The sequence below is a fragment of the Dromaius novaehollandiae genome, chromosome 8, assembly GCF_036370855.1.
Source record: "Dromaius novaehollandiae isolate bDroNov1 chromosome 8, bDroNov1.hap1, whole genome shotgun sequence".
In the NCBI taxonomy this organism is placed as follows: Eukaryota; Metazoa; Chordata; class Aves; order Casuariiformes; family Dromaiidae; genus Dromaius; species Dromaius novaehollandiae.
This window is the reverse complement of record NC_088105.1, coordinates 24,731,619-24,752,643: the sequence shown is the minus strand read 5'-3', so window position 1 is coordinate 24,752,643 and position 21,025 is coordinate 24,731,619.

The window sequence follows — 21,025 nt, the reverse complement described above, 5'->3', positions numbered from 1 at the left end:
CCAGTTTCTTTGTTGTTGTTTCTTTGGCAGAATTACTGAGGACGAATATTCTGTTTCTCCGGCTACAGAAAAGAAGATTTCCTTTGGCCTTTATACACTGGTACGAAGAAGATTCAATATGGCCCATAACTGCTAAAGCATCAATTTAATTTATTATAATCTGTCTCCAGAACTTTGTGTTAAGCAGACTAATGCATAAGCTTCAAAACACTTAAAGCAACTATTGTGCTATACATTAGAAGAGTGTTGTAAATACAATTCTTACACTTGTCAGAATAAAGGTGAAAAACTCAAAAAATGCAAGACAAGTTTTCTCGAGGACAGCCACTTTTGCAAACTACCATAACGGAATTCGACATTAAACTTCTCACCGTCACTGACAAACGGGAAGGCTCGATTCAGAGGACTGCAGAGCTGTCTGGGACTTGTGTGTTCTGTTCCTCAGGCAGCTTGAACTGTGTCCCACAGGTGTTAAGGTAAAAGTAAACATTAAAAATGAAATCTTGAGCCATGATCTAATTTCCTTTAACATTCAGGAAACCTACCCCCACAAACAAAATATTTAAGAAAATGAGGTATGAAATCTTTCTTTTCAGTTGTTCTTGACAGACCACTGTGCACAGCACTAGCATGAAGGACAACAGGTATGGAAAGCTGCAGTTCTTTGCCTTTGTTTATGTAAAACAGTAACACACAGGTGTCTCTGACATCGGCTATTATTCAGACCTTTCAATCTACCATCAAGGCAGACAAGTAAGTTGGGGCATTCTGACACATATTCTCCTTAAGATGTGAAGACTGTCTTTAAACCTTTTAGCTTGAGGAGATGATTAAGGCAGACTGAGTGGTGTTATGTGCAAGAGGTATGCAAAAAGCAATATCCTTCTGTAGACCAGCTCCTGGCTATTGGATAGAATTACAGACATTGATATCTTCCCAAATATGATTACATCCCAGCTGTTTTTTTAAGGAAAAAAAAAAAAACCCGAGAGGATAAAACCTTTGTTTTTTATAGAGTCTTAGCAATTTCATTGGCTAGGTGACCTATATTCTGGCAAAGAAAGAATTATGCTACATAATGATCTTTGCCTGTGTAGATGATCATTAAAAAATGATGTTAATGGGGCATTTGATATTGATTTGCATTTTGAGAAGTGAAATAGGTGTGAATGACAGAGACATCATTTCTAGATGCACAAGTTGCCTTATAGTACAATTGCCTGTATTACCTTAAGTGCTGCATACAACATGCAACTCCTGCATGGATCCCTTCACCCACGGATTTTAATTGCCCTGCAGTGCTCTCATTTTACAGATGGAGAAACTAATACTCAGAGAAGTGAAGCCACATGGTCCAGGTCACAGCACGGGGCAGTCAAGCAGCAAGGACCGGGGCTGTCTCCTGGTTCCTGGCCTACTGGATCACTTGGAAAAACTTACTGTAACTGTCCCTTCCAGCCTAAAATATTTCTGCTTTTAGAGGGATACATATTCTGAAATGAAATGCTTGCAGAGATTTTCTTATACATTCTACATCAAAAACTGCATAAATTGCACTTGAAAAGATGTATTGGCTGTCACTTTCTAGAGCAGAAGAACTCTCTATATGGCAGGAAGTCCCCACCAGATCTGGATGACTTGCTACATCTTATTTATTTACTCTCTTCTCAATGTACCTATAGCAACAGCAGCTGGTTGCATGACATAATGAAACCTATCAAACTTTTAACTGCCCTCCAGTGACCAAAAACGCACTTTGAGAGTTATCAGTGAAAGCACCTACGCTGATTGTAGAATAAGGTCTGGGTAGAAAGGCTATTCCTAAGTCGAGTAGGCCCCCAAATAGACAGGACTTTCTAATTAAATCCAACAGCTTGAACTACATCCAGACCCAGATACGAAGCCAGAGCTGCTCGCAGAGTGCAAATGGAACGTGTTCAAGCTGGCCTACGCTACCACACTGGCAGACCACTAGCTGTCGTAAAGCTCTGCGTAGCCTACAATGCAGGAACCCAACTTGGAAGGGACAGCACGCAGGATTATTTTGGGCAGTTGGGCACTATCAAGAAATCTCAGCTAAGCACAGAAGGGACAAAAGTGGAAGGAGTTACTCCTGTGGCCAAAAGCAGATGGGGTTAAGGAGCATGCCAGCATTGCAAAGCTCTATGGCAAAAGGTGCAAAGACTGCATGAGCAAATGTGAGACGCAATTAGTTGTGTATCAATTAACTGATGCCACCATGGACACAGGTGGTAAGCATCCAGCCTTCCTTGGAAGAAGCATTTACTAATAACAATTGTTAATAAGGAATTCAAAACCTTTCAGATGATGCCTGGTCAGCCATGAAGGACACTTTTCTAGCCCACAGTAATAGCTCATAGCTCTCTCTCCCCTACCTATTCCAGATCGCTATATATAGTCTAAAATTCTACCAGGGAACATCATGTATATCTTTCTTATATTGCTTTCCTACTGCTCCCATGGAAGCAACCAAAATAGACAATATCTGATCATTTTTTCCCCACAATGTACTTGGAAATATCTTCCCAGAGAGAAACGATTAGATCTACTTCCAAGTGGAGAAGGTTCAGATTTGCCAGACTGATGACTCTATCAAACCATTCCATGATCTAGTCTCCAGAAGCACTCCATGAGGGAGCAAAAGCTAAGCTTGAAAGCCCAGTGGTATATAACAAAAAACTGGCAAGATATCAATGAGCTTTCTGCTCCTGGCAGCCACAAATCCTAAGATTTCATTAGCCAGAAGATGACCTTTGTTTGGTTCATGAAGACTGTGAAGAAGAGGCAGTTAGGGAGCTAGTATATCTATGCAGGAGGGCAGGGCACTCCCCTAAGAGACGGCCTACAGAGTAAACAGCTGAACAACATGTTCTTACAGAAAGTTCTAAAAAATGTTATTCCTACAGTCCCTATGCTCTCATGCCATAAATACTGCATTCTGACAAAACTAACAGGAAAGATGGTATCTCATCTTTGACTTTAGCAAGAAGACAGCAGTATTCTTACTGTGATCCATATTCACAACACTGGTAACACAGTAGCTTGAGAGCACATTAAAGCGATTTCCTGAATCAATTCTTTTACCTGCCTTTCACTTTTTATTTATAGGATAAATATAGTATTCAGAATATGACCCAAGAACATATGAAATGCCCCACCGTGTCAGACCAAAGGTTCCCCCCAGCTGAGAATCTCTGGCAGTGGCAAAAGCAGATGCTGTTTAGGGAGAGCATGTGAGCCTAGGCACTTTAAGCTGTCCATTCCCTCTGCACTCCTGCATACGGAGATAGCTGAATTTTTCTAATCCCTTTTTGAACCTGCAGATATTCCTTGCCTCCACAGCCTCCAGTGGCAGCAGGTTTCAAAAGTTCATTAATTCTCTTAGAAGGAAGGACCTCCTTTTACCTATACCTGTGTCTCTTCATTGTGTGCCTCCTACTCCTAGCATTGCGGCATTTAGCGAATTACAGTTCAGTATCCAGCTTATCCACTGTTTTCATGATTTTGCAAACCTTGATCGTTTCCTCCCCACCTTGATCATTCCCCCCAGTCTCCCTCCTCCTCTCCCAACTGAAGACTTTTTAGTCTCTCCTCATAAGGTAGTTCTCTAGCTTGGCTATGTTCTTATTGATATGTGGAGACCAGAATCATACACCAAGACATGGGCACACCGAAATTTTATACCGTGATGAAATGCTACTGTCTGTCTTGTACCAACAGTACTCCTGCTGATGCCCAGCATTTTTCTGGCTTTTCTGACTGTCACTGTTCATGGAGCTGATGAGTTCAGAGAATTGTCAGTGAGGACCCAAAATCTCTCTCCTATGCTGTGCCTGTCAGTTCTGAGTTCAGCTTTGCATAGGCAGTCGAGATTATTTTTCTATGTTTACCTTTATTCACATGAAAGCTCTTTTGCCAGCTTTCCAACCATTTGTTCAGTTTTGTGAGGTTGTTCCGGACTTTCTTGTCATTGGCACAGTATTTGGCAATCCAAAAGAGTACAGTATCAGCCACAAACTTGGAGATTTCACTATTCACTCCCTTCTCCAGGTCATTAATGACAATGCTGAACAGAAGCTGTCCCACCACCAGTCTGTGGGAGATGACACTGCCAACTTTTCCTCATCCTGAAAAGGACTGTTTAAGCCTTACCGTTTGATTCCTATCCCTTCTCCCGATTTCAACCTGTAAAAGAATTCTTCTTCCAAAACCAGAGCAGATTTATTTCTTTGATAATCTTTGGCAAGGAACTTTGTCAAAGGCTTTTTGCAAGTCCTGTTTAATATGTCCATCGGCTCCTCTTTGTCTACATGCTACACCCCAGTAGAGTTCCAGGGGACAGCATGGCACGATTTCTCTCTGAAGAAGCCATGAAGGCTCTTTCCCAGTGGACCACGTCTAGGTGTGCCCAGTGACCTTCCTGTTTCAGGTGGCTTTGTAGTCCATCTTACCAAGGATGGAAGTCAGATTCAGTGACATGCGCTTCCCAGGATCCCTTCTAGAGCCATTTTTTTAAGCCTCAAAAATAATGCAGAACCATAAACTGCTGGTATTAGTCCCAGGGCTGGGCAAAGCTCACATTATTTCAGGTGAGAACCAGCATCACCATCAGTGAGGCAAAAGTTACTCAGCCAAACCGAAGCAATACAAGTACAGGCCAGGTCTCACATGTCACACAGAAAAACAAGAGGCACTTGACTTTCAGACAGGATCCGCATCTAAGGACAACAGCACACCACACCTGTACTCCTGTGTCTAACTGAACATCTCACAACAAAGCTGTTCCAGCAGAAATTCAGGTGTGAGGCAAAGCAGTAACTAGATGAGACAAAGGCTTCACTTTTGCAGTACGAACCATGTGAACACCCTCTCAGAGGACAGAGGTCAAAGTCAAGGGCTTCCACTACAACTAAGTCATCTGCAGTGTTGACTTTATTAACCATAAAAAAATTACATTAAAAGACAGAGCCCATCTGACCTATTTTTGCAGGTTCTGGATTAAAATACAGTTCAGTGGATGAATAAGAAAGTTGGATTTCTCAAATTTCTGTTATAAGGAAAAGTTAAACTAAACCCGAACCACAAACTGTTTCAAAATGTTCCCCAAAGCTGGAACTAAACTCGAGCTGTTATTCTGGAAATTTCTTCTGATCTCAAATCCCAAACCAGAACTGAAGCAAAACAAGACAAAAGGCTTTTCAGCTCAGAATGAGAGTTCAACTGAAAAATGACATCCCCTGGCAAGTTCTGTGCAACTAGAGGACAGCTTGCCTTTAAAATTCCTCTGAAAACGCCACCCTGCCGCATGTCCTTCCTTCCTCTCTCCCTTGCCACACGATGCACCAGCAGATGGTCACAAAGCTTCACTGCTGTAGGGCGCTCTTCTGATCGGCAGACCTAGCCAGGAACCAGCTAACCTTGGGGACTCCCTGCTAAGACGAGATCTAGGTAAACTGCCTCTTGTGATTCCCACTTCTCACAGAGGAAAACGCTGTGTTGTTATCACCAGCACTGCCCTATAAGCGTCCTCTGGGTTCACTGGCCTTACTTTCCTACAGCAATGCCGCCACTGTACTTGGAGGCAGAGAGGTATCTGTTTGTGCATGCTGATGGGTTTCTGTGCCTCAGTGCTATTCACACGCAGTTGGGTTTTTACAAGGGACAGAAAGGAGACTTTAGCTGCCAACCTGCTATTCCTTCCATCGCTCCCACTCCTCTGGCTAGCAGTGGCACCACCTGTATTCCTGGCATTGCTTTTTTTTCTCTCCAGCTCCATGTTTCTCTATACTGAATTAAAGGTATTGGAAAAAATTCCAGTACAGGTCTGGGAATGTAAATGATACTCAAGGAGGGGGAGAAGATGGAGGTTAACACTTTGCCTTGGTTTAAGCCCTGTGCTGAGGGTCTGTGAACTAAACAATAAACCATTATTGGCTTGGAATCAGAGCTCAGCTAGAACAGCTTCAATCACAGCTGGATCTGACCCAGAACAGATTCAAACATACTGGTTCAATTCCCTGGTTGTAAGTCTCTTCTTGTAATGATAAGCCGTAATCAGCAATTAGGAATTGTTCATGGCAAGGTAGTGCCAGAATTCATGTAAGAAAGGTCAAGCCTGGGCCCAGGTTTCATAAAAATTCCAAACTGGAATAATAACCTCTATGCAGAGCAAACATTTCAATATTGACACAGCTAAAGCACAGCGGAGAGGGAAAAAGAAGCAGAAAGCATTTCTCATTTACATGAAGACAACAAGATATACATATTACTTAAAATAAAGCTTTTATAAATTCCATTGGACACTATGACCATTGTGTAGTCCTTGTATTAATCCCTAGCTATATTCTGCAGGGTATATCAATAGATTTAACTATTAATGAGTTACAAATATGACAGGAAATAGATACACCCTGTTTAAGTAATATATGATTCTCCAGTGTTTCTCATAAACACCTTATTGATGTTCTCAGCTAAGCTCAGGTAAAAGATACTTAATGAGTGAAAGTATAGCTTTATAGTTTCCGATATTATATTCTCTTGAGGAATTTTCTCTTTAGCGCTTTCTTTCTGATAATCTCCCAACCATTCACCTACAACATCTAATTAGCCAGAGCAGGTTTTCCAGATGGTTATAAGAAGTGTGGATAGTACATGAAGCTCATGAAAATGTGGCTTATACAGTCCTCTCACTAGGCTGCGGGGTACCTCAAGTCCAGCTCTCCGCTGTTCATTTTGTTAAGAGTCTTCCATGTTACAGAGTCATTCTGGGACAGGATTATTTTCAGGAAGCAAGATTATTTTCTGAAGGTGGAGAGACAGAAGCACTGCAGTTTGTGTCAGCGTGAGTGCTACATCTGAAAGGAGTGCACAGACATGCACTTCTAAGACATGCACAGACAAGAACTTCTAAGTGGAGAATGAAAGTCATGAAAGAAGACTTAATATCTATCCTAGAGTCATCCTAAGACAAAGTGTTTCCTCTTTCCAGCACTGGATAAAGAGCAATTTTTTTAGTTCACAATTGGTCATTCCCAAGGGTATTAATCTGCTAGGATGCACAATAACTTCTTAACATGCCATCTTTTAGGACTACCGACCAAAACAGTATTTGTAAACAACTGTTTTAATGAGGATAGGAATTTTTCCATCTATAGTTCAAATACTGTTAAAAAGTGTACCCAGCTCTCTTATTCCAGAATTTTGGTCTTTAGTAGCTGTGAGTGGAAAAAGTCTTTTGGAACGGTGTATTTTGGTAGTATAACAGTGTGCTAGAGCTTTAAATTGATACACTAGTCTTCAAATGACATAGATAGTATTACGAGGTATCATGTGTTTTATGGGGCAATCCTAGCTTTCCCCCCCTAGTTGAATCATCAGCTCGTTTTCTCATTATACTCTCTCTATCCCTATGTCATTCTGCCAACTGTCAGCTAAAGATCTGTTTAATTTTCTTGCAAGAGACAATGCACAGGAAATAAAATAACAGAAAATAAAAAGCAATCTTTTTGTAAACTGTTAATTGTTTAATTCTCTTCAGAGTAATAAAACTTTGTAAAAGGAAATATGAACAAGCTGAAAAATCACGGTATGGCCTTTCAGACTTTGTTTTGATTCACTTCAGAAAGAAATCACTAATAATAATATGTTTTGATTGAATGAAATTTCATTTGATTTATTTCATTCTCCAATTTCACAAGTAGGAAGAATAGAAGAATATATGCAATTAAATTTAAACTATTGGTCTTAAATGACAAAGCTCTAAACCTTTTGAAGTGCTGGCTACTTAAGACCATGTTCTTCAAGTTCATGTATTGACTCAGATCAAGACAGCTTCATACAGAACATTCTTGTTTAGATGGACACACGCTGAGAGGACACTTCCTTCTCTGTAAGGCCTTCTTAACTCTGAAACACACTTCTCTTGCTCTGGCAGATCTCAGATTTGTTGCTCCTGGGCCAAGGGCTGAAGTAATTCACTAATGGACTTTGCAGAGAAGAAATGGAGTGAGGGTGACGGTGTGTGGGATATTAATGTTAAGATGTTATAAAAGTAGGACTCCTTAAATTTGTTTAGAGGCAAAGCGTTATAGCTTAAATAAATGGCTTTTTTCTGGGTCTGCAGAAAACATGGGCCCTGAAGGCCAAACTTTCACATGTGTTAAGTTTTCCTGGACAGGATTTTTCAAAGAGCCAAGGAAACTGGGATTCTGACTTCCATTTCAATCAGTAGGATTTGAGCACTTAATTTCAGTGATTTTGCAAATTCCACTAAGCATTTCTTTGTCTTTTTAGCCACCTAAACACTTTGAGAATCTTGTGTTACAGAAACTGAAATAAGAAAAAAGTGAGAACACTGCAAAAGAAGACATTAAAATAGGAGCTGGGCTTTTTCCAAGTATGGATGATAATGTTCAGAGGTGGTGGGAAACTGGAGTCCTTGGCAAAACCTGAGTCACTGTGCAGCCACATACAAGCAAGTTTCAGAGACTTTCCTTCCGTGGCAATTGCCTTTGTGGTTCTGAATCATTGACCAGAAAAATGTTGAAGACAAAATCCTGCCTCTGTTGGTGTTTTAAGTAGTACTTTGCACAAATCTGATCACCTTTCACAGTCCCAACAAAAACACCCAGGCCATGTTTATTACATTTGATCTAAGCCAGAGGAAAGAATTTTCCAGCTGCCCAGGGATTAGATAAAAGATTGCCTACAGCAATGAGGAGCAGAGAGAGAATGATCCTGAGTCTGCAGTATCTTATCAGCATTTCATCACAGAAAAGGAAAATCTAAGAGCGACTTCCTCAGTGTCCCACTCCATAAACATGGTGATATGGACATTTTGCTGTGTATTCAGATATGCTAGCAATCTTGCATGTGAACTCAACAGATACAGTAGATAAATAAAGAGAATAATATCAACACACTACAACAGTTAAATCTGAGATGGCATGTACCCACTCAACCCAGTCACAAGCATTTTCTCAATATATAACATTACTACTCTCATCGCTCTTTTTTTGACAAGAATTCTTAAATTACCACTGCTACGGCATCCTAGTTAATTGCTATAGATTCAGGAGAAAATAATGATCTCTAGCTACCTGTAACAATGCTATTAAAAACTCTGCTATACCACTGACGCAAGCTTGTTTGAGTTGCACAACAGTAGAAAAAGCCAACCTTTCTCATTATTAAATAAAGATTATACTCCCTTGCACGTACCGCTTAGAAGATAACCAACCTTGTTCAGTGTATAACATATTCCTTACTTTGATAAGCAATGAGAAAGCATGCCAAAGAAGTTTTGCTTTAATAAGGCAAAGTGAAAAAACATCTGGTCTCAGAAGAGATTACTACTATGACAGATTATGTTTAATTTTTTTACAGTGAGGTAATTTAAATATTGTATAAAAGACATGTAAGGTATTCAAAAGCTGATAAAAGCGTATATGGAGGTGTCACTGTGAGCAACGTTAAAATGATGTTTTAATAACTCTCACATAGCTAAAAAAACTCATTATACTAATGAAAAGGTTTGCATTTTCTTAACCTGACCAACTGTGCAGCTCTATGACCCATTTTATTTACTTCTGTCATTCATTAATTTATCTAGAATCTTGATTTCAGTGTAGGAAGGTAAGTTCAGTGTTTAGGTTAAAACAGACCAATCACTTAGGCCTAAATTGGTGGTTATTTTGGTTCCAGTTATAGATTTAATTCATTTGTCCCACCAAATTTGGTTTAGCAAGTTCAAATAATAAAGATTGAACTTTAGCCCCTCAGTCATATTAATGTGTATCTTGATTCAGTACCTTTTAAACTAATTCAGAAACCTGCTGAGTTTCAAGAGAAAAAGATTATCTTATCCTCCTCCTAATTTTTTGATACAATGAATAACAGAGCTATTAAAAAAGAGTAAGATTGGAAAACTTAATTGAATTGATTAGTCAGTTCTGGGGAATCAACATATTTGAGTAAAAGCTATGAAAAACTGAAAGAAAAGCTATATTTCATTGCAGTTCTATGATGTTAGATAAATATTATAATACAGTATCGGTATAATGGTACTTTTCCTTCAGTTTTCTTTAGGCATCAGACAATAGTTACTTCTTTTCTTAATTATATTTTTTACCAAATGCATATCCATGCAAAATAGAAAGGCTTATCCAACAAGACTGGAGAACAAGTAATAAAAATTACTGGGAATGTCTAGGTACAATATGACTAGAAAAACAAATATTCCTTATAAGAATACATAAGGTTCCTCTCATGAGGAACCTGCTCATTTTTCCAGTTGAATCACTGACAGAACTGGGATAAGAAGGCCTTTCTTAATCTGCTGTTTCTGTTCATCCATAGCTGTTTGCATTTCAAATAGTGTTACTAGTACTGCCAGCAGTGTGTGCAACGGACTCGGTCATCTTGAGACCTCCTTTACCAGAATTAACACATAACTTTTAGAAAAATATCTACAGTTAATGAATGCTTTCTAGTGATAGGGAACCCACTACAACTGTTGTTAAACTGTTGCAATGGTCAGTTATCTTGACTGTTAAAAATCTAAACCTTCTCATGAGTTTGAATTTCCTTGACTTGGATCTCATTGTACTTTGTCCTCCCAGTCTTACAGAGCATCTCCTCAAAGTTCTTTTCCCGATGGTAGGTACATGCAGACTCTGATCAAGTGATGCTTATCCTCTCTACATGCCTGTCAAATAGAGTTATATAAGGAAGTAGATTTCTCCTCATTTTCTTCATTGAAATGAGCCCAGGAGTGAACAAGTCAGTCTTTCTCAGCAAAGCTTACACTCCTGATAGCAATGTGTGTCAACAGAAAAACCCTGCCACGCTGTTAAATTCTCCTCCAATGCCTTGGAGCATTATCACTTCCCACCCACCCCCTATTTTATAACCTGTTCTAATACAACCCCCAGATTGCATCCGACTGCTGTTTTCCTTTGTTTTGACCTTCAGTAAAGTCAACAGGCCTTAAGCACCACAAGAGGAAATGGGGAAATCATCTGGTCAGAATAATGTGTGAATTACGGAAAGACCATTATGACTCCTAATTCCGAACAATTCCGCAAAATCCTATGTCTGTGAGTTGTCACATCAATTCTATCATACAAATACAAAACACAAAGAAGACAATATGCTGAAAACATCTGCTAAATATACTGATTTATGCCACCCAGAAAGTTGCCAAATGTTAAATTCCTGCTGAATTTTGTTATTTCACTGAATTCTCGTCAATGCAATTATGGGCTTTATTAGAGGATTCACATATTGCCTTTGTAGCTACAATATTCATTTCAAATTCAGCTAAAACTCATGAAAACACATTCCCATTCCTTAAAATGTACTGCATGAGGCACGTTCTGGGTCAGAGTTAACTCTCGCACACAAGTAAATCTGGATTAACAAAATCCACAGAGGCTAATGTACTGGTACTAGCACAAAGCAAACATTAGTACAAACGGACTCAGGTCCCCATTTTTTAAGGCAAAGAGCTCCACCTTACTGAACTATACAAAATCCCTGAATCTGGGACAGAGAAATGCAGAAAATGAAACTAAAAAATTAATGCTCCCCTAAAGAGAGAAAAAAGGTAATGAATTAGAAGTGACTTCATTGTTCCACTTTCCTGATAGCAGTTACCATGGAAGGGCAAGAATAGCAGAAGGCTGAAGTTTTAGCTGTTTCTCTACCCTCTTCCATTCCCAAAGAATTTGATGTGACAATTCTGTGCTCAGTTGTTTAAACAGCTTAAAACACATGTTAGGCAGCTTAAGGAAGGAAATTAATATAGTTCTCCTATGTTGTTCATTACTTGGGAAAGATGAATGAAGAATAGGGCTTGGGACATGTGTTGGAAAAATGTTTCAGAGCAATTAACAAAAAGACCATTTATATAACATACCACACTAAGCAGCAGGTGAAGTATAAGCAGAAACTGAAAAAAGATACGTGAGTTCATGATGTAAGTAGTAATATAGTACCAGGGATAGCCTGCAGTTGATTCGTGACTGAAGCTTATAATGGGATTCAGCTCTGCTGAATTCCTAACTGCTGTACTCTCTAGGCAGGGATGTTCCAGCACCCATGGGAGCATGTGTGTGGTGGGGGAAGGAAAGGAGAGAGGCTTTTGTGGCCCCCTCCCAGAACACTGGTTAGGCTGGCGCACGTGCCTATCTCACCCAACGCAGCCACGGGGGTACATGGCCCTTGTTTCAATCAGTCTGCATCCATTCCTGCCCTCACTCTCTCATGCAAGCATAAATATCCACATCGAGGCAACATTTTGCACTCTTTCTTTCGCACAGGTATAAGTACTCACACAAGCTGAAAGACAGGCCTTAAAATTTTGATTTACTACAGGCATTTGTCCTTGTTCCTCACAGGCCTTTGTGTAGGGATGTGGGTATCCTTGAACATATCATCCATAGTATATTGGTATTCTTAATATCAAGTATCCCTATACTCTAGAATACCAAATGCTCCCAACAGGGAAGAGCATACCCAGAATCTCTGAAGTCCACTGAAACCACCAGACAGTAAGTGGATTGCTTTCAAAATTGTTCTCATGATAACCAGGTTACTTATCTCCAAGACCGCATTTAGACACTTTTAACTTCAAAAACTCTGGCTACATTTTATGAAGCCAAGTTATACGACATTCAGGACACAGCGTAATTACTAGAAACATATGAAGCATAAATGTACAAACTATTCACCACACTGGACAAAATACCCTTGTTCTCACGTAAAACAGCTTAGTAGAAAACAATCAAAGGTTTGGTTCTAAGGTGAGTTTCTACCACCCTACCTTGGTCTGCTAGAAATTTAATTGTAACTACACAAAAATAAGAAAGGTTCCACTAAGAAATGAGCAACAGGGCCTTGTAATTGTGGAACAGAGAATATCTGTCAAGTGTACTGGCTAAGTGGGACAGGCAAAAGGCCTGCTGAAGGCCTACTTCATCTCTACAAAGAAGGTGGAAATTCAGTTCTTGCAATAAAAATGCTTGAGAAAGTATGTCACAGGTTAAGCTGCCTGGCCTGCCTCAGGGACCGAAATTTTCTTATACTGACCACCACACTATGCAGTAACAGACTTGTATTCTGAACTGTATTAAAGAAAGGAGCTTGCTCCTTAAACCAGGACATAGGAATAGCTCTGCTGGATTAAAGCAGAGCTCAACTGGTCCACGAGCCCTCTCTGATAGTGGTCAGTACTAGATACCTCAAAGGAAGCTGCAAAAAGCCCAAGAGCAGACAACCATGCAATGACACTCTTAAACAGGAAGTTTCTCTTAACTTTTAGTAATAAGTTATTGCTTTTAACTGTGCATGTTCCCACTGTCCTGTACTCCTACTCAAATTCTTGCTGAAACCTATCAGGCTGTTCATCTATGCTGCCTTGCTACAGTGAGGCTCACAGATCAATTATGCACTGGAAAAAATATTTCAGTTGTACATGTGCTGTTGCCTTTCAGTTTCACAGACAATTCTCATCACTTGATATTTATTAACAGTTTACAACAGCTTTCGTTGTTTGTCCTGTCTCTTAGCCACAGGCTTCTGAGAAACCTCCGTAGCTAATTGACTCATAGAGGTAAAGACAACAGCTCCACTGGCGAGTTCAGCTTTTCGTAAGAGGTTGTCTACAGCAACGGTTCAGATGTTGCCACAGACCATGAAATTCCTCCCTACAGTCACTGTCACCGGTACTGTTACAAGCCTCACATTCACTTCCATGGAGTCAGGGTCCCTCTCAGAGAGGGGGTTACTCAGCCCTCAGCAGCAATATGAACTCTCCACGCCATCTCCCAAGAACGCAGGGAGAGAGGAGCTGCAGGAATGAAGACAGCAAGTTTTTTCCTTTCACATCATCAAAGGGAGTTCTGCTACCTGCTTTCCTTGGAAGCAGTTTCAGTGGATAAGATGACTGCAGTTCAATACCATATCCACAGAGACTGAACCCAAATGTTCACGTATTTCCTTTAAGCGATGAATTAGTAAAGTCCCATCAAGACTCCAAATGTAACAGGATGTTTCTTTTTTGTATCACTTTGTAACACCTAAGCTATCCTCAGAATACACAGAGCCAAAGTAGACGACTTTGTGAAGTATGCACAAGCAGAGAATAGCCTTCTGAATGTCATTTTTCCAAACAAAAAAAAGCACCTTTTGCAGAAATAAGTACTCACACTTGACTTTACAGAAAGAATCATAATGCAAACGTAGTGTCAGCAATGATAAATCACTGACCTTGTGAAACTGGATTTAGTTTTTAACAGTGGAAGTGTAAATATATTTTGTTAAAGCAACTGCAAAATCATATACTTTGAAAATGTTTTCTTTTCAGGATTTTTGTTTGTTTGCTTGTTTTGGGTTTGGTTATACTTCATGAGACAAGTTTTCTTCTAGTCCTTTTAACTTCCTGACTGCCAGGTCTACATTATAAGCAGGGTCATATCACTGAAGGACAATCCCACTGTAATCAATAGAACATCATGATGGCAACCAATGTCCCTAAGGCAAAAACAAGTATCTCTGTTGGAGTAAACTCTCCCAGGACATTCAAAAGGTTAAAAACAAACAAACAAAAACCTTACTGTGAAATCTTATTAAAAAATCCTATAATGAAAAACATGGGGAAGGAAGTTTGTTTTATGGAGAAAAACTGTTTAAAACTTTTGGGAATTCACCCCCTCCCCCCACATAACTAGACATTCTTCGTGATCTTCAAAGATACAGAAAATGGAGCAAGTCTTTTAATCCTACTTTTCTGGAGTCTTATTTATCAGCCTGGACCAGCTGTGTCAATAGGATGGTGCCGAAGATGTCTCCCACTGTCGTCTTATGTCTAAGGTCAAGTGTTTTGTATCCTTTGCTGTACTAGGTGATTAACAAAACAAAGTTTTAGCTGTAGACAGCTGGATACTTACTGTGTTGCAAGCACTGATGGTTAGTCTTGTCTTTGATTATATGAATTGACTTTGGTTTCAACAATAGCTGAAAATTCTGTGGAACTGGACGAAGTACAAATAGATTGCTCTGAGTTTCCTGTTTTCATTCCGATGTGTACAAATTACCTCAACATGCCCTTTTTTCTGAAAACACTAAAGTCTGAAAGAAACTCTTGTTATATTGTTGCCACTTAGGTTTCACTGAGCCTGCATTATCTACTCACAGCTTTAATGACTTCCTGCAGAGAGAGGCTCTGTAGAAGTCTTGGCAGCAGGGCTAAGAATAGCATTAAATGCAAGGTTATCTAGGCATTACACTCACTGTAACATGCAATTAACTCTCCTCTTCCATTTTCATTACACAATTATTCATTAATGTCAATTTAATTTTATGCATTGTTCTACATGACCGAAGGCTGATTACGGGCCTTTTCACTCCAATATCCCAAGTTAACTGGTGCCAGCCTCTCTCAGGGCTGCCTAATTGCAATTTAGCCCAGACAATTCCTCCCATTTTTGCCCTCCAGTAATGGAACAACAGATCATGGCCAGGTAAAGATTTTAAGGTGGAAATAAAGCCCAAGCCTGAGCAGCACTGAAAACGGAGGAACCTTTTCCCTCCCTTCCCTTTAACATTGCACATTTTCTGAGTTGTAGTTTAGTGTGGCTGCTGATGCTATAAAAAACTCATAATCTAAAATGGCCTCTGTACCCTCACAGGGATTTCTCCAGTTATGTAACTCTGTTTCAACACAAAAACAACATTATGCATTGGAAAGACTCGGTATATTGTATGATATTTAATTGATCTGTTCAGCAAGAAAGTAGCCGTCCTATAGTCTCTAAGTTCATTGATTATGGGTTGCCTCACTGATTAACTTTTGGCAAAGTTTTGAAAAAGTTATCAAGTGTTTTCATGTTTGAACAGCTTGTACTTTATTCAGTCTAGCTCCCTGAAAAAATATTCCTTATCAGATATTTTTCGTAATGAAAGAATGCGGAATGTCTCACACTTGCAGCAACAGATGTTGTAAGCTATTTTCACTGTAAACCAGTTAAGAAGCCACCTTAAAAAGTCAGGATATAAATACAGCCAAAAACAATACAGATTCTTACACATCATATTCTCCTGGTAATTTGCATCGTAGTTTAAATCCACACAAGCAGCTCATCATTACTTTTTTTCCAGTTTTACTGGCAGACCTTAGCCTAAAATAAGATTTAGAGAATGGCTCAGACACAAGCTATGTGCCTTTCTTTTTTCCTCCAAACTGTGTGAGTTTGTATGTCTCAGATTAAAAAGTCCCATTAAAAGCAGGAAATAATTCACTGTCTTCTACCTTGGTGAGCTACCTGTTACATTTCAGAAGAGGGTCTGTATGAGGTCTTTTCCACACACCTGGCAGTAAGACGGTATGATGAGACACACGCTTTAAACATTGTCTGGTGCCTAAGGGTAGGCAACAAGCTTCTTCTTTTAAAGCAATAATGAGAAAAACAAGTTATATGCATTACTGCACTCCTTTCTCTCCTTTCTTGCCACTGTAGTAAAGGCTGTGTCAGCATTCTTGCTTGAAACCCCTGTTTTCAGAGGCTTTATAATGCAGTCATAAAAACGAGTTCCAAGCTGAAACTTGGCACGTAAGGTTTCAGCCTAAGAGCAAATACTATTTACAAATTGTCAAAAAAAAAATCCTTTCGGTTGTTTTTAAGTTAAAAAGGCACTGTTCCCTCTTTCTCCCCCACCCAAAATATAACGCGCTGGCTGCGCAATTTGTTTTGTACACCTATAAATAAAAAGCATTCTCAGGACCTCAGTCTATTATGCGGACTGGGATACTTCTGGGAGTTGCCTTTTGGAAGCGCTCAGTATCTCAAGGATAAAACACAAGCTCAGTGATTTCTGCATATTTTTAATTTCTTATTTTATTTTATCCCTTGTTATTCTTTACTGCATTAAGCTTCATGGTGATTTAAATCAATTGAATAAAAGGATATTAAGCATAGAGAATATTCAGCTCTAGTGGTCTATCAGATCAAAAAAACACAAGCCAAATTTATCAGTGGTATAGCCACATCTACTGTAATGGAGTCATGCAATGGCTGCTTAAAAAATGCATAAACATGTACTTAACAAACTAAACATATATGGATACGATGAGGTTCTTATAGACTGTGATGCAATAAAATGTATTTTAAAACTCCCTAAATAGGTTTTAACTTAATTAGGTCAATGTGTGTGTTTAAAGCTCATTCTTCTACAATCAGGTCAATAATCAGTATTTAGGGGATTTTAAAACAGATTTTTTAAAAAGATTTTTTTTTTTTTAACAAAAGGTAATATGAAAACCTGTACTTGAGCAAAGCATTGGCTAATTTATAAACCAGCCAGGGTCAAGACTTAAAAAGTGAAGGCTGACATTATGCTTCAATATTGCAGAGGGCCAAACACAGCATGGGAGGTGTCAAGGCTTTCTGTGCTGTACTGCCCTGATGAATGGCACCAGTGAAGGATAAAGTGGCACAGAGTTAAAACAAGATTTGACCTAACTTTTGACGGCTGTGTTTCTGTCACAACTTCTATAAACCTGGACTTTCATTTTAAATTAGGGGTCTTACACAATATTTTATTTTGAATTCAGCTTGTTTCTTCTAAATGCACACAGATTTTAACAGCCAAACTTATTTGATATTTTGAATTTTTTTGCCTTAATTTATATGTTACCAATAGTTTACTGCCTTCTAAAGCTTTTGATTCATGCTCTGTTTGCTTTCCCTCTGTGAGGTTTATGGCCATGGGACCTAATTTGCTGGTTTCATTATGTATGTTAGACAAAATCTGTATTGCTAACAGGGCTCAGTTTGGGTCTGAAAGTTTTATTTTGAAAGTTAAACCATTACTGTGTAACAAACAGTTACTCAGAAAATGTACTTGCGTTTGTCAGTTCCCTGAAGTTGACAACTGATTCGAACTTTCGGCGTTTAAACTAACCTACGCGCGCAATCGCACTACAAGACCGGCGGCGCTCGCGGTCACCGCAGCACGTCGCACGGGCCTCGCGGCTGCCCTGCGCAGCTTCCCAGGGCAACTGCTTCTTGCGCAACACCACGGCACAGCGACCTGGTGGGCACCAGCGAACCCGGGCGGGCTGCACGTAGGGCAGTGCCTCTCGAAAGCTTGCCTGCCAGCCACCTCGGGACGCGTTCGGCACGCTGGAGGGCACACAGGCGTGGGGAGAGCGGGTGTCCCCATCCTGGGGCTTTGGAAGGATTTTGGAAGCGTATAGCTATCTATGTGCTATTACCTACAGAATCGGTAAAAAGTACTGCAGCTACTCACATCTGTTTATGATATTTTTCAACCAGGATTTGAATTTCAGGAGATCAGACAAAAGTTCATAATGAACCTCTCGCTATCTTGAGTATCTGAGTAAAGCTCTCACCAAATAAATGTTAAAGGTTTGGGAAATGTCTGAGAACACCAGAACCAGATAAAATGGCTGCGAAGCTACAGGTAACACGGAAGTCCAGTGGCTGTTGCAGGGGAGTCCTAGAAGCACAGGCATAATAATCTGGCACCTACATTTTAATCTCCAACCCAAATTTGGCTGGGAGCAACGCGGGGTCCGACAGCTGGTAGCCACACGTTGCCTGCCCCCATACCTGGGGGGCTGCCCGCGCCTCTCGGGGGGGTTGGAGCGGCGCCGGGCGGCCTGCAGGTGGGAGCCCTGCCGGTGACTCCACCGGCGCCTCAGCCAAGGCGGCTTCCGCCGAGTCCGTCTCAACCGGAAACGCTCTGCCGTGGCTTATGGGAAGAGCAGATTGGTTTTTCATGGGCTCAGCTCCAGGGAGGAGGGAACCAGCTCGCTTTATGACTATTCACACCATTGTCTGGGTTGCAGACCACGCTGAGGTACAGGGCACGCTCCCTGCTAAGAGAGCTTTTGTGACTATGTGGGCTGTTCGGTCTGCCAAGCATATGTAAACAGTTTAAAAAATGAAATAACTGTTCTGTATTAAAATGTACATTTATTTCTCAAAAAAAGAGAGGAAAAGCAATTGTTTTTCATTATGGGTTGCTGGCATGCCAAACTTCGTTTGAAAGAATAAAGATATTTTTGAGGTATAGGATTAAAAAAAATAACATTATAGTTACGCACAATCTATACTCCTTAATTTAAAACAATGCTACCCTGGAGTTTTAAACTTTCCAAAATGAGGATTTATAATGAAACACCTGACAAAACCTTAACATACAGATACTAATAGGTTACTCTGTAAACAATGGACCTGATTCAGATTTTTTTTTAAATACCTTCTTTAGTCTGGTGCGACTTCACTGACTCCAGTGCAATAGCTTCCTGCATCTACCTCGTTGTGAGTGGCTGCAATCACACATCGTATATGGTAAACATATGTTGGTGGACCAGGACAGATTGCTCTTTTTTAAGCTCTACAGTGACAAAAATGGATAGTAGATGAAGTGTGATCTCTAATGAATTAGTCAGAAAAAAACTTAATGAATAGAAATAAATGTGTTGTTACTTCAAACGCCATTGTACTCTGCATTATCACCTTAGAGCTCTTCTGCTTTCTCAGCCCTCCGCCCCCTTACATTAAATGTGCCCAGCATTCTTGACAACATACTTTTTAGTTTCAGTATAATTTGGTCATTTTACTAATAGGGTTTATAGAAATAATATGCTCTATTTAGAGTTAGTGTGGCGTATAAGTAAATGGCAGTTGTGTAGCTTTCCTAAAAGGTTAGAATGGCTCACGGAGGTATTATTGCAGCTGTTGTAGGCCTTGTAATGGCCATAGGTGCTGACTCAGAGAAGGATTTTGTGTCACAGACTTCGGCTGGAGACTGCAATTCTAGTGAGGCTCATGACAAGGAGATGGCTGCTGGGGCGAGAAGTTACAGACAGGGCTGGTAACTTAGCTGTCTGAGCTATAGCCCGGCTCAAAATCAAATGTATGAGGACAGATTTGGACTAAAATACTGACAATGGGAGGGGACTGAGCATGTAGTTGCTTCCAGTCATGTAAAAAAAATTAAATGAACTGAGCATCTGGCATCTGAATAGATGTCATAAGTTTCCCCCAAAGAATATTTTCTGTTAAGTGCTGTTTTTTTTTTTTTTTAATATACTTTGCAGGATGGCTTAGATCATCTCTGTTACTGACTAGCTGGGGAACGAGTTGAGATCATTTAAGCAAAGCAAAAAGACTCCAAATACATCAAAGACCTGGAAGATAACAGTTATCTCTCTTCCCTGAGTTTTGTGTAAATACTGGGAGGAAGACTGAGGAATCAGGCAGGATACTACATTGTTGGTTTGGATAATGTTTACTTTATCTATAGAGAGAATGTTTATCGCAAAACATGTATTCCTGAGACATTTAACTGGGGGCATTATAAAAATTCAGCAAATCAATCAATAGCTAATAAAGCCCTGAATTACAAATGGGCATGGCATACACCAAATTTCACATCACTTCCTCTACTGGCTGAATCACTGTGTAGCTACTAGCAGCCCACTGTCTCTTTGTGATACAACACACAGCTTTTGAAATGCAGTGGCAAAGTTTTCAGTAGACCAGTCTGACTGGTATTCGATGAATACCGTATTCAGCTAATCTACCATTTTCGGCCCTCTAACAAATTTTATCTCCTCAGTTATTTTAGTAGCAAAGAAGAACTCTGCCAGGTATATTCTCTCTTCAATGCATGCATGCATCTCCCATTAACTCTAGAGGGAATTATGCACACACATCAGGAGAAAAATATACCCCATAGTGATAATGGCTTGCATTTATATAATGCCTTTTATTCCAAAGCACTTTTCAAACTGCCTTATTGCTAATCTGATTAGAAGCTCCATCTGTAGAGTGTACCTCCATTACTCTGCTCGGCTAGGGAGCGTAACATTTTCAACATGGTCTGTGAAAACCCTTTAAAAAGGTGCCACCATGTATTTACGCTCAGGTTTTTTATCAGTGGTGATCACTTCTCTTCTTTTCTCTCTTTTATG